We start from the raw sequence: 15,141 nt of genomic DNA, 5'->3' as shown, positions 1-15,141 counted from the left end.
GGGCCGCCACACCACGGCGGAGCCACGTCGGGGCGGGACGCGGCGGAGGCGGGAATCCCGTGGCTGCCCGGCGGCGGGCGGCAGGTAGCGGCGGGGCCGCGGGCAGGCGGCGTCTCCGCGAGCAGCCCTGCAAGCCAGAGGCACCGTGGGCCGTCGGAGGGAGGGAGCGAGCGGGCCGCGGGGCCGGGGGGAGCCGGGAGCCGCGCGTGTGTGTATGTGCGTGTGCGCGGGAGGGAGGAGAGGCGGGGGGCGGCTCTCACACGGCGGGGAAGCCCCGAGGGGAGGAGAGAGCGGGGGGCTCTCGGCTCCCCCCTCGCGAGGGGATGGGGGTGGCCCCCGAGCTGTCCCCCCGCCGCCGTGTCCTCGCCCGCCCCGCCGCTCCCTCCGTCCCTCCCTCCCTCCGTCAGGGTTCCCCGAGGTTCCCGGCTCGGCCTCTGCCGGTGAGAGGGGGGCAGTGAGGGGTAGCCCCCCAACCCCTCCTCGTCCTCCTCTTCCTCCTTCTGCTTCTCCTCCTCCTCCTCTTCTTCCTCTTCCTCCTCGCCGCGGGCTCCCCGGGCCGCGGGGGGCTCAGCCGGCTGCCCTCGCTGGGAGCTGGGTAGCTGGCTCCATCTCTCCTCTCTCTCTCCTACGGCTGGGCAGGGGCAGCACCGCACTCTCTCCTGCCAACGTGCGTGTGTGCGAGCGGACGGTCGGCTCTCCTCCCGTTGCCGCTGCTGCTCCCGCACCAACTTTCTCGCCCCCTCGCTCTGTGCCGGGAGAGGTGTGCGGCGGATGCTTTTATAGTGCTCTGCCTCCCTCCCCTGCTGTCCTCCCCCCTGCTCGCTCCCCCCCTTTCCCTTCTCTCTCTCTGCAGCTCCGCTGCTGCCTGCCGTCCCCCTCCCATCCCCGAGCCCCCCGGGCCGGGCCGTCGCTGCACCTTGCGCGGAGCTCCGGGCTGCGGGGAATGCCGCCTCTGTGTCCCCTTGCAGGAGGCACTTTTCCTCTTTGCTGACTGTAAAAGTACAGCGGAACAAACGCTGTCTCTCAGGTGGGAGGCCCCCGAGTTTAAAGTGAAGTTGCGTTTGAAAAGAGATGAAAACGGTTCAGTGGAGATGGGGGTGAGATGACTGCCTGCTGTAAGTACGTGTACTCTGGCGTCCAATCTGAAAGAGCCAAACCTCTTCCTGCGTGCTGCAGGTCACTGTAAAGAGAACAGAGCTGAAAGAAATGTGAAGGAGAGTCACCTCACCAAAAATGGGTGAAACACTGGGAATCTTTGTGGTTGTTTTCTACAGTTCGGACTGTGACATGAAAGCAAGGAACTGTGCAACTGGGGCCTGTGTGAGAGCAGCAGAGAGCTGTGCGTGGCAGCTGGGAGGTCGAGCTGGTGCCAGAATGGCCAAAAGCAGAAAGAGCAGTTTCCACCCCAAACGTTCTCATCCTGGGAGTGACATCCCCAGCAGTTCTGCTGCAAAGTGAGGGGGAGATGCACTTTCAGAGTGTGGTGCCAGCTGTGGCCGAGGCACAAGGTGGGATCCTACCTGCATCGCACTGCACCCTGCTTCCCTTGGCCCAGCAGTGTGTGTGTGGGGCATGGGAGAGCTGGAACTCACAGGGGGCCTCGGACAGGTCTGGTGTGTCCAAGGGTTCCAGTCACAAATGAGTCAGAATGCTGGCATGTTCCAGGCAGACAGGTTGCCCTTCCAATGATAATGCTGTCAGACAGGGAAGTGGTTAAAATAATTGCACTGAAACACTGTTAGAAATGAGACCAAAAGCCACAGAACCCAACTGTTCAGTTTAAGAGTTTTTAACCTGCTATGAGCGGTGCAGTAGGAAGGATCTGCACAGACATCAGTGTCCTGAGCACTCTGCCTCATGAGATCACTCCTCGAGGAGCACTCTGTATAGCACCCGTGTGCCCAGATGCACAGGGAAATTCTACAAAGCCATTCCACACTACATAAAGCCCTAACAGCGTGTGGGACAGTCATGTGGCTCTAAAAGAAGGTTGTGTTTTCTTTAACCCAAACATTCCTTGCGCTAATCCAAATACCGAGGAGATAAAAACACTGATGTGCTTCAGATGTCATTGCTCAGCCTTGGCTTTCCTGGTGCCATTGCTGGGATGTTGGCAGCCAGTGGCAGCAGGCAGGAAGTAGGGGGCAGGGGAAATTGAGTGGGGAAAAAAGGCAGAACGGTCCTCCAGGTGCGGCAGAGCCTGTCCCTGCCTAGTGGCTGTTGGTGTCTCCTGGCTGTTAAGGAAAAGTGGAAACTTTCCACGTGAGTTGTGTATTTCAGAGCTCTATGGCACAAATCTGTGCCCAGGGGGACAGGAGGCCGTAATGCGAAACAGTCCAAGTGAAGCCTGGTGAGACGCGCACACATGGATCTGCTGCCGAGCTCTGGGTAATGTATGTTCTCCCTCGCCTTACGAAAGACTGAACCAAAAGACATCTTTAATCCAGATGAGATAGGCCCAAGCTGGTGTGCATTTCCTCATGGGACATTAAGTTTTATGTGTTACGCTGTTGTGGAAAGACAGAGGGATGAAGCAGTGCTACTACTGGCAGTGATTGGCTGGCAGCAAGAAATCGAAGTCCCTCCCACTTGAAAAAGCTGGGACAAAAGTGGCACTCGTGTACAGCGACAGTGCTGTGTGGCTGTACTGGGGGGGAGCAGGAAGCACGTGTGCTGTAGATGCCAACTGAAATTCACAAACAGTTAAACATCGATGACTTCATCAATGAATTGCAACCTTTAGGGCAGATGTACTCAAAAGCAAAGGGAAAAGCAACCATGTTTTGAGGACTAGCTCCTGTGGAGATGTTTCAGGGGTCGGTCAGGGCTCTGCTCGTCCCGTCCACCAAAACAGCACACCGTGGTCACTGTGCCCCTTGCAGTCCTTATGGCCAGCAAGCCGTGCATGGGGCTGTTTGCTCTGAAGGGTGAACCCCACCCCAGCACCACACGGGTACCTACACTTGGTATGAGTTCCACTCCTAGAAACCAAGCACCACCCAGCTGAGAAATGACACCATGTGAAGCCTGGGTGGTCCTGCTGACTGAAATCATTAGTACGTTAATTGCACCCGCTCAAGTGTGAAAAATCCTCATTTTGGATGATTGCCGCTGCCAGGTGACATCCTTCAAAGCTAGCTGAAGAGAGGGAGGGAAAACACAACATGATGTGATGTAGCACCACCATCAATACTTCATTTCAGGAGTGCGGAGGAGGTGGAGGTGGGAGCAATAGATGAACCAAGCATGAGTGCCACTGCCAGTGGTGTCAGCACTGTGGTTCAGCTGGGGCCCAGCTGTCCCAGCAGCGGAAGGATGCAGGTGCTCACCTGTTTGTCTAGGTTGCTCCTTTAGTGTCAGCCTTGCTCCAGGACAGTGGAGGTGCCCTGCTGGCAAGGCTGACAGCTTTTCAGATGTGGCTGCTACAGCCTTGCTCTCTCCTCATCTTGCTCCTCCCTGCGCCCACTCCCAGCATGCTGTCGTTTTATCTTTAAGCCCGGAGGTTGCTTTAAAATTGTCTGCGATGAAAACCTGGCTCCGGTAAAGTCGTTGGCAAAGCTCCCATTGACTTCAGAGGAGCCACGATTTCACCCGAAGACACTTAGTAGATGAGTGGTGAATGGAAAGCATACATCTGGCTTCCCGAGGGTTATTATAGGTGGTGACGACCTCTGCTCTGGTGAGCATTGAGCAGTGCTGGATTGAGACAGCTGGCTAAAGCTTCTCCTTCCTCTTCCCCACCTTTGCTCTACGGCTCTTCCTGGATCTGCTTATCAAGGTGGAATTCAATGCCTGTTTGCCCACACTGCCCTTCCCCCAATGCCAGCAGATCAGCAGATAGGAGACAGAATGGCTGATGAGCTTCCAGCTCCAGCCTCTAAGCTGGGAGCTATAAATGCACACACAACACAAGGGTCTTTTAAAAAAAAAAAGAAAGAGTGAAAAAAGAACAACCTTCCCCCGATGACAACATCAGCCTTTCTCTGCCATGTTTATCTCAACAAATTATAACTGGAAGAGTAACACCATCTTTTTACAATGTCTGGTTAGCTCAATTTCCTGCTTCTCCCAGACCTGCACTCTCCGTCCTGCCTTCATACTCAGCCCCCAGCCAGACCCGGTGGCTGGGACACCACTGCTGAATTGTGTGACAGACTGGAAATGCAGCGGCCACTTTATTAACGCCTGAAGTGGAAACATATAACGAGTAGAGTCTGAATGAGAGAAGATGGAAATGGAGAAAACAGTGCAGCCCAGTTTCCCGCCTCTATTATTTTTAATACCAAATCGTGTTTATTTTACTCTCCCCCACATTTTCACTTTCCAATATGCTGTGCCTTTGTTACTGATGATGTGCAGCTGCACCACAGCATTGGTCAGGGTGCACTGGTAGGTGGCTGTGGAAGTCAGCCCAACGGGGAAACATTCCAGAAGTGCCCAAAGAGCCTAAATTCTGCTGACATGCACAGGTACCCTCCGCAGCACATTTACAAGCAACAACCAACCAAAAACAAAGAGATAAACAGAGGAGTTTACACCTTCCACACTTATGGTTTCCAACTCCTTTATTTCCCCAAGGGAAAACATCACATTACTGGATTGCAATTGGCTTTTTGTTCAAGGTTGTTTTTTGTGACTCTGGAAGTATTTAATTAAAACCCAAAAGAAAGCTGAAAGGGGAGGGGAGGATTTCACAACAAACACAGTGCTGGTGGATGAGACGAAGGGCTGTCTCCATTGCAGGGAACCTCACATCCCAACAGAATAAGAGAATAAAATTCAGCTCATTTCTTGATGGCATCAGACGATGTCACCTGGCAGAGGGCCGTGCTGGATCTCTGCTGCAAGGGCTGAAGATTTCATTGATGAGGTTGTGCCTCCTGGGTAACGGCTGCTACAAAGGTGGCAGAAACAGGGACCAAGAGGACAGGTGTTTCCCTGCCATTCCCTTCTTTCTGAGGCTCTGGTGCCAAGCCCACTGGTACCCAAATCCAGGCACAATGACAAACACTGTAAACCCTGCAGAGCTGTCCGAATGATCCGCTGCTTTGGCAACAGTCTTTTTAAACAGGTATGTTTGCTGAGATGAAGGGAAAAGGCATTAAATGTGAAGCAAATCTTCCACAGGGATGGTGGCAATGTGCTTGGTGTAAACTTACCTGTTACGCAGCCATGTGGCACACTGTGAGGAAACAGCAGGAGGCGGCTCACAGTTATTAATGCAGGTGAAGAAACCAGGTAAACTAGCACGTGTGCCCCTCTCTTAGGGTTCTTGAGTTTCTGTTCCTAAATTCAGTTGTGCCAGATTACATACAGGCGGTTGGGTTAGATATTCCTAACAGCAGCGGGGCACAGCAGGCTGGGTTTTGTGTCCTCTCTTAGCACAGCTTTTAGCAGAGTGCTGGCCAGGTTTGCAATACCCCAGTACCAACAATGGTAATCATAACAGCAAACAGGGTAGAGATCCTGTGGAATATCCCAGGCAGTAGAGGACGAGATTAATTTGGAAAGTCTTTGTAAAGGTCGATATTATGTTAAGTAAAGCAATGGAGAGGAAAAAAAAGAATCTGGGGCCTCTCATCTCAATTATTTAGTTGAAGAATAATATCCTCTGCTACCCAACTTCACACATTGTCTAGGAAACAAATGCAGGTGGTTCGATAGCAACAGCTTCACCTGCTGTCCATGGCAGGATGTGGAAGTCTCCATGGATCTGGTGGCCAGAGCACAGAGCTGGGCTGGGGAAAGGCATCCACAGAGCCTCTCTGCAGCAGGCCTGGGATTGGTGTGTACTGGTGATGAGGGGACAGAGAGCAGGGCCACCCACCTGTGCCTGGGGAAATCACACAACTGTCTTCCCCAGTCTTGCCAGAAGCAGTAGTTTTGAGGAACCTGCTCCAAACTGGACGCACAGGGGTGAGAAAGAGGGAGGCAACAGGCTACGGCTCAGCACACGTTTGTTCGAGGCAGCTGTCCTACAGAGGAGAAGTTTGCTCCTTGCCTAACCTGAAGACAACAGCAAGCATGAATGGGACAGCATGCAAAAAGCAATACCTGGAGCTCCACCTTGCTGCCTGCAACAGTTACTTGCTGCTAAGCAAGGACAGAGATTTTCTTCTCAGTTTACTGGTAACATCCTAGAGCAATGAAAATCAGCTTCAGGAGGTAGAGCAAGCCTATGGAAATCCTCAAGGGAAAGAGGCTTCAGTTTTGATTGGTGGAAAACAGGGTCAGCACCACCACTGAATGTCAGCAGAGCCCTCTTTGATCAAGCATGATTCTGATCCCAGAATCAGAATAGCTTGGGCTGGAGGGGACCTTAAAGCCCATCCAGCTCCAACTCCCTGCCATTGGCAGGGCTGCCACCCATTCAATCAGGCTGCAGAGCCCCATCGAACCTGGCCTTGAATGCCTCCAGGATGCTATCCTTGTACTGTGCCAGGCATAACCTGTGTCACTTTTGTGCTGCAATATCTCTTGATAGTTTGTATGTTTCCAGTGCATTTTCTCATGCATAAAGTCATTTTCTTAAAATGGGGGCTGACTGGGCTTGCTGTTTCTATTGAAGCTGCTGGTGGTGTTTCTCCGGGAGAGTCCACCAGTCTGAGCAGAGGGCAGGGCGATCACCTGGCCTTCTGCAGTTTTCTTTCAGAGTTCTCTCTTTGCAAGATTAGAAATGGGAAGGCTGTTTCTAGCACTAAATCCACAGAGCAGGTGGTTGATAAGATTGTTAGCTCAACAAAACAAAGCTTGTGATGGATCCAGCTATAAAATGAAATTATTTCCAAAAATTGATAATCACAGACTCATTAAGGTTGGAAAAGATGTTTAAGTTCATCACATCCAAACTTCAACCCATCCCCAGCATGTCCACTAACCATGTCTCTTGGTGCTACATTCCACATTCCTTAAATACCTCCAGGGACGGTGACTCCAGCACCTCCCTAGCAGCCTGTACCAATGCCTGACCGCTCTTTCTGTGAAGAAATAATACTCAACCTGATAACCAACCTTACAATCTTACCTGATAATGCAACAAAGAAATGAATTTCAGCGCAGGCAGGATCAGACCCTTGTGCATGAAGGATCTCTCTACTGTATAAGGAGACGCTAAGAAGATCCTGTTTCAAGAAGAAACAATTTGAAACAGAATGAAGAAATACAAAGAGAGAGAGAAAAAAAGCCAATTAACCCTCTTTGACTTCTGGTTCTTAACCTCAAGCAGCTTTTTTTAGATCCCTTGGGAGATTCATCTGTAAAATGTTCCAGTTTACAAGTGGGTTTAACTACAACATGCTGCTTTTCAACCCCAGGCAGACAGGGACAGATCCAATTGACACCTGCTTCAGACAACAAATGGGACACAAAAGATGAAACTGATTTCAAAGGGTCTATTTGTTTGTCTCTTGTCATGGATTAAACCAGGGGGCCACTATTTCAGGATGGATTCTGCTTTCATTCCAGTCAATGGAAAAAAAAATAATCCTACTTGTGTGGATAGGATAATGCAAAGCTGGCCCTTGGCAAGGAGAAGTGCTGGTTGTTGCTGAAGCTTTACTGCAGTGAGCGAGGATACAGCACTTCTGAAATGCTCGATTTGCACGCCAGATGTTTGAAAAATGAATATTCACACTTGTAGAACTTTAAATAGAACGATGAAAGTTTACTGAAAAACAAGTGGGAATACAAGAATTTTGGTAAGAATGCAAAGTACCACAGTGCTTTTAAAAATAGATCTTCAGATATTTGATTCAAGTCTAACTCAATTTAGAAAATTCTTCCTGTCTAAAGCAATTTCTGTATGGGGGGTGGGGGAAGAACAGAGAAAAATTGCTGAAATTAGGCCTTTTCAAAACAGAAACGAAACGAGAAAAAACCCAAAGCCTGCCTCATTGCCAGCAGCTTCATTAATGGACATAATGAGATGCTGAAGCACTCTATTCCACCACCCCCTGTACACAGCATGCTGGCTCCGGGCACGTGCACCCCAATGAACTCTGTGCTGTTGGTTGCCCAAAGGGAAAAGAATTAATAGGAAAAAAGCCCAACATGAACATTTTGGCAGCTCCTTGCTTCACAGAGAACAGAACTTCTGTCTGTGTTCTGTGTGTGTGACAGCTCTGCTTCCAGTGCACGCATGCAAAGCAGGCGACGCACAGGGGAGCACTAACTCGAATTTCCTGCCTCCTTCAACAACATTAACAAATAATTCTGGGTTAAACATTGCTTTGTAGCATGCATTTATGCAAATGCTTTGAATTGGATTTCTGAGGCCAAAGGACACATGGCTTTGTGTCAGATCAACCCTTCTGGTTTGGAAGCGGTGCAACCTCTCTGCAGGTAGAGACCATGCAAACCAAACACATGCTCCGATTTGCAGAAGCAAGTGGTACTGGTATTAAGTCCCTTTTGCTGACAACCTCACCTTCTTTAGGGCTTTCATTGATTTAACTGTTTCAGTTGTATCTCTAACTGGAACAGAAACTCTATGCACAAAGCAGGCACAGGATGTATGAGGGCTGTAAAGCTGCATAATTCCAATTCCAATTCCACCTGCTGGTACAGGTATGACTGGAATATAAGATCTGGAGAAATGAACTGGATGTGTGTGGGACCAAATACCACTGATTGTTGGTGTGCTGCATGACCCAGGTGGTAGCAATGGCTGAAGGCACTGAGCCTGAAACCCTCAGGAATCCCAAATAAATTCACCTATGTTATACAGTTGCCTAATAAGTTAATTTGAAGTAGAAAGCATTTAGCATCATAGGAAAAAAAAATGATTATAGAGATGTTTAAATTGTTCTGCTATGTGGCCTTCTTGCAATGGTTATGCAATTAAACACAACAACTGTCATTCTGCCCTTTAACAAACTCATGGCAATACTCTTGGAAGCAGTGGGACTACAAACAGTTCTGCTTCCCAGGGTGCAGTGGTTCCACCTCTAATGACATCTACTTATTGCAGATGTCATTACCATGTAAAATAGTTGATTTGGTTGCTAAGGAAATAGAGCACTTGAAGCATAACGTGACAAGAGATAGGATACCTCTGTGGTCCATTGGCATTCTTCAGCTGTTTCAGCAAAATAACAGATAAAGCCTTCCAGACGCAGCCTTGCAGAAGGACTCTCACTAGCGATTATTTATGAACTAAGCTTGGTAGCAAGGACAGAATTTTACCAACGGCCAAAAACTGCTTAAAAAGTAACAATCTAGAACCAGCAGGATAATGCACACATGTGCACATACGTCAATTAGACTTCAGGCTGGAGTCCTGGCTTTGGGGCTTTGGGGTGCCACACCTGTTCACTACTTGGGAAGAAGCTGAGAAGCGATGTGTTAAATTTGGCAGATAAAACAAAACTGATACAACTAAAAGTGAAAGAAAAACAGAACAAATTCCCTTCCGAACAGAGAATGCAGAAGCGAAGGAATTCAGATAGAAAAATGTAGGAGAAATGACATAGCAAAAATAAGCCTCAGAGGCACTAAGGGAACTCTACCAGTCTGGGTCCTACTGAGAACAGCTGAGAGCTGTCTGTGGAGGAGTACTCAGGCGAGAAAGCTGTGACGTACAGAGAGAAAATTATGCTGAAATCTCCTTTCTCAATGATTTCAGACCTCGGAGCTCAGGATGCAGTCACCTCAAGACTAATTAAAAAAATAAACTAGTGATGGGAATGGAAGGATCCTCATTTGACTTAATTATCTAGGGCAAGGAGAAAACATCCCTTTCATCCAAGGGTTGCATAATTGTCCATTATGGGCTAAAGTTTGGCTTCTTTAAAACGAGTGACAAAACTCATACTGAATTAAATGGAAGAAGGATGTGACCCATAAGGGTTCAGACCTTTTGAAGCATCCGATCTTCAGTTGATCATTGACTAAAAGATCGTGGGAAAAATAGTTCATGGCTTTCAGTGTCTGATAAACCTCTCTACACTCCAACACTATGAAACAAAACCAAACCACCCCCCCAAAAAAGCCTCACAACACCAAAAAAATGTCTCTACATGTATATAATGAAATACGAGTATGGGAAATCCAGAAGCAATCAGCACTCAAAAGACTGGTCAAGGTTATCATTACAAATAGAGAAACCAGTCTTAAGAAACCAGCGATAGTCTGTGTTAAGCTGCTGAACTGAATTTCAAATTAAATTTTATCCAGAATGATTTTTTAAGATTATTTTTAGCTTCAACCATGTGAGAAGCACATGGCTCCATAAATATATTTCCCTCAGGAGTAAGTTAATGGGGAGGGGTGTGTGGGAGGAAACAACCTAAACAATTCATTTAAACTTATTAACTGCGTGAAGGATTTTATGGCTTCATGTCTTAAACGTTTGTCATTAAAGTGTGATTGACTTTCATAATAACATGCATACATGTACCAACAGTGCCTGGGACAGCAGACTGATGGAAGGATTCACACAGGCTCCTAGTAGCCTGCAGCATCCCTGGGCCCTTCCCAGAGCTGAAAGAGAGGGAAACGATTTGCGAGAACTTTTTGATGATGCTGTGGTAGGCTCTGGCTCTGAAATGCTCCACAAAACAACTTGTCTTTTCCTCTGTTCACTCAGGGAGTCTTTGGGGGAGTCAGGTCGTGTGAAGCCTTCCAGCAGCCACTCTGGAAAACTGTTCATATGAAAAAAGGAAAGAACAGTCATTAGCTAATGATCATATATTTCCACCAAATAGGAAAGGAGGAAGCCACTGAGTGCACTATACATATTTGCCCTTCCTGTCAAAGAGGGACCTGAAGAAGGACTTGTGTGACAGAAAATGACTGTTTTCTTTGTCCTATAGATCTTACAGAAAAGCAGTGTTTCCTCTACTAACCTCTCCTCTCGGCGATGACAAAGGTCTTGTACAGTTGGACAAAATCAGATCCTCAGTCTCCAACACTGCTCCCTAGCTTCACAAAAAAAAAAAAAAAAAAAAAAAAAAAAAAGAGGAAAAAGAGAGGGAAGTGGGGTTTGCTTATTTGCTTATTCTGGTTCTTCCCCTTTCTTCCCAAGAAGTCACAGGCCATCGGCTTGTGTCCTGCACTCCGTCAGCCTGCAGGTTGACAAGTGGATTCACACCCTGTAGGAGAACAGACCCCCAGGTCTGTGAGAGAGGCCTTTTTGACACATTGTAAAGACATTGTAAGCACCAACTTGTTGTTGCCATGGTGGATTTGTCTCCCAGTCTGGACGGGGACCCTCTGAGGGGTCCTCAGGACCATCCTCTGCACTGATGAAGGGCTGGAAGCACATCGACAACCCTTTGGGTTTGGGAGATGTATTTATTTTCATTGCATTGGATGGGAGGCGCAAAGGTTTTTAACTCATTTTTTATGATTGCTGTGTAACACACCTTGGATTTCTTCTCATAGATGATCCATGTAAAGGTTAAAGTAAATGCAATCACTGGGAAATTCAGAAAAGGGATCCCATTAGCTGAAAGGGCAATTAATTGTATTTTTCGGTTTGCTGCAGTCTGGACTTCACCTCCCCCACTGAGTATGTCCATGTTTATATCTGATTACAAACTTGTTTTTTCTCTTAAACTCTATGGAGAAGTTTATCCTGGGTTACTTCTACTGTGGACTACTGGCTTTGCGCCTCTTTTCAACCTACGGATCAAAGACATTATATAAAAACAGTGCAATTATGAGTAAGATAAACACTTTAAACTCTGTTGCTGTGATTTCATCCAGATTTTTTTTCTGGGTTTGTTATTAACACTCAAGTGACTCAATCAGCATTGGTAGCTATTAAACACACATTATAATCCCCCACTGATCCATCATTTTCATTTGTACCAAGAAGATTTAAGTGGTGTAGCTTGTGTTTTATTTCCTTTCTCTAGCCTCCGTCAAAAGTACATGCCATTCTGCAATGTACACGTGATACTTAGAAATCAAAAGAATAACTAATTAATTGCATCCCACCTCCTCATGTGGAAAATGGATCTAAACTAGCATCTAAAACACAATGTGTTTGCTTTAAATAGCCAAACGCAGAGGGACCAGGGAGATCTGTGGGGAATTTCTGGCACCATGTGAAGATTCTTTCAGCCCTCGAATCCCCCACCCTTGAATTCTGTGGTGGGTTAGTGGGGAAAGGATATAAAATTGTGGAATTTTTTTTTAAAGGCCTTTTTCTTTGTTTTCTATTCTCCTTGGCTGCACTCTTATATTTTAATACCGTATAATAGTAAGGAACAAGGAGGGTCATTCAAAAATATTTTTTAATCGTTATTAAAAACAGAACTGCTTTTGCTGCTGCTGGACCACATTTACCTACAGAGTCCTAAAATGGCTGAAAGGGCTGCAACCATAGCTGCTTCTTCAGGCTTTTGAGGGGTGCCAACCCAAGCCTGAATGAATGCAGGTGGTAAAGAATGGCAGTCCCACACTCAGTTTTCACATGCTGCTGACCACTTTGGTGTCAAGGCACTTCCTAGGGGTCCAAAATTAGATACCAGCACTGCTTTCAGCCTTTTCAGCCTGGCTTTCCCCACTTACCACTCTTTCATTAAGGCATATTTAACTTTAATTCACCATGGTGGGACAGTAGCATGAATTTAAGGGCTTTGGTGAATGAATAGGGGATTGCTCATGTATTAATAGCAATGTAGCTCTCTTGCAGTAACAAGAGAGGGAGCGAATGGTTGGTCCTTGTTGTGATGTCACTTAGTTCTCTTGTTTCTAAGACTACATTACGTGAACGTTCAGACGTTTTTGTGGTCATACATACACTGCACTTTTAGACTGTTTTACTGCATTAGGAAAAAAGAGCTGTAAATGCCTGAAGGAGCTTCTGGAAGGAAGGAGAATGGTATAGGGAATATGAGGATTTAGGATACAAGATTTAATTCAGAAGTATCAAGGCTGGCTCAGCCTATTCCAGTAAAGGTGATGGAGTGCCTACATTTACTTTTTCTCTCCCCCCAGGCTGTATATTCTCAGCACCTATCACCATTTGCACAGATCAGCAATAAAGCCTCCAAACACTGGAATAACAGTTTTCTACCACCTGTGAGGATTTCTATTGCTTGCCTATTTTGTAAAGGATAATGTGGTTCTTAACTCCACATCTCCAACTTCTGTGCCATGGGCAAGATATCAAACTTCTACACAACAGAAGTCAAATTCACTGGCCTAACTTCTTGAGAATAAGCAGATAATCCAAGTGCCTTGCTTACTCATACAGCTACTCATACAGCTACTGGGAACTGAATCACAGACATTACATTGTATACAATGCAGAATGCAACACAGAGCTGTTAAAAACATTACTATTAGCAGTCATAGATAAAAGCAAGCAAACAAGAATTAAGCATAAAAGTTAGAAGCAGATCATTGTAAGAGGATAATTTTGCTGTATTTACGCACAAAAAACCCCAGCATTATAAAGAGAATGCTAATTTGGCTTGTGTAATGCAAGAAGATCTGCCTGAGATTCTCCGTTACTACTTTTGACCATGGAGAAAAAAAAAACATAGCATGATTGGAGAGAAAAAAAAACCCAAATCATTAAGAAGAGCAAAGTGCCATGTTAAAAATGACACAAACCATTCTTATTAGAGTCTACATATCCTAGATTGTGCTCTTCAACGTAGTTACAATGAAATAATATTTTTTTCTCAAAAAGAATGAGGAAAAGATTACTTCAATAAATACCGTAAATCTCCCAAAATAGCTTCTTGTCCTGGATTATCTCAGGGCAAATATCCAGCAGAAATTGCAGCAACATCACAGATATGTGAAGTGAATATCTTAGACCAGTCAAAGTATCTATTATTGCTCGTTTTTATCTTTCTCTAAAGGGAAGGAAGCTATGTTTGACCTCTGTGGAAGGTCAACAACTTAATTATTGTACTCAAGACAAAGCTACTCTGTGCACAGGAAATGAAAGCTATAGAGACACGCCATGAAAAGACAGACATTTTCCTCTCTTAAATAAATGAGACCTGCATAATTCAATATTGTTTTCGTCCTGATCAAGACTTGTGGCTGGATGCTAAGTGATGTGCATTGGGAAAAACAGGGAACTCAGGAGCCTTTCTGCATTTGCAACACAAGCATTAGGGCAGACAGTAAAAAAAAAAATAATCTGTATGGAGAAAGCTGTCAGCGCTGTTCATTTGTTAGAATGTCAAATCCTACCTGTGGCAAATTCCCATCTGTGGAGCTGGCTGATCTTCATCTTCATTTTTGACAGCTTGCCTACTTAGTAATGACCCAACAGGATGATGTTGAGAGCACGCTGGTGACTTACAGTTCAGTTGGTGAAGTCAGGAAGAACTTAGGAGCTTCTGTTGAAAAAAACACAAATGGGAAAACTAAGGCAGAGGACCTGTGGAAAAACCTCCAGAGGTCATGCAGTGAGAGGCTTAATCCTCTCTCACAAGAGAAATGGCTTTAGCATGCACAGATAACCCGAATTCTGACATTTCTTACCTTTTGAATACCTGACAAATTCTTTCATATATAAAATGAAGAACAACCTGAGCAGCTCAGTCTTGAAAAGTTTATGAGTTTCAAGAAAACGGCAACCCTCCCAATCCAAGATCACCATTTAGCCAAAAAGTCTTCAGTGATATTTTGAACTTTTTGGTTGCCACGCAGCCTTCTCTTATGAGTGGCAGAACTGCTGTGAAACTGGGCTCCTTGTCAGGCAGTCGCTGTGATAACCGGCAGTGTTCACAATCACAGAGGCTTCACTTCAGATAAAGCATCCCAGATGGAAAAGCCCTAAGTTCCAAGTTCAGAAAGGATAATTTCTGCTTTATTCCCAACTATTGGGAAAATGGAAAAACTCTCTAAAGCAGGCAAATTTTTCAGTAAAGTCTCCACGGTGGCTGAGAAGTAAACAGTCTGGCTAGCAAGACTATAGATTATAGATTATAGAAATCTAACTGAAGGAAATTTTAGGATGGCTGGCATTGGTTTTACGTATGTATGTCTGTATGCACTTACAAAGCCCAGCGCCTGTATCTGGGCCAAGGCTTTCACAGTCACTATTTCCAGGATGCAACCTATCATTTGTAGTCTTTGCTCACCAACACATGACCTTGTATTCTGCTGTTTTAAAATACACGTTCAAAGGGGGCTAGTTTACCAAGTGATGCAGTTTGCCTTGCAGAC

This window comes from Centrocercus urophasianus, unplaced genomic scaffold, assembly GCF_019232065.1.
Source record: "Centrocercus urophasianus isolate 14NV4802_14NV808 unplaced genomic scaffold, USGS_Curo_1.0 seq_10, whole genome shotgun sequence".
In the NCBI taxonomy this organism is placed as follows: Eukaryota; Metazoa; Chordata; class Aves; order Galliformes; family Phasianidae; genus Centrocercus; species Centrocercus urophasianus.
This window is presented reverse-complemented; position numbering follows the sequence as displayed.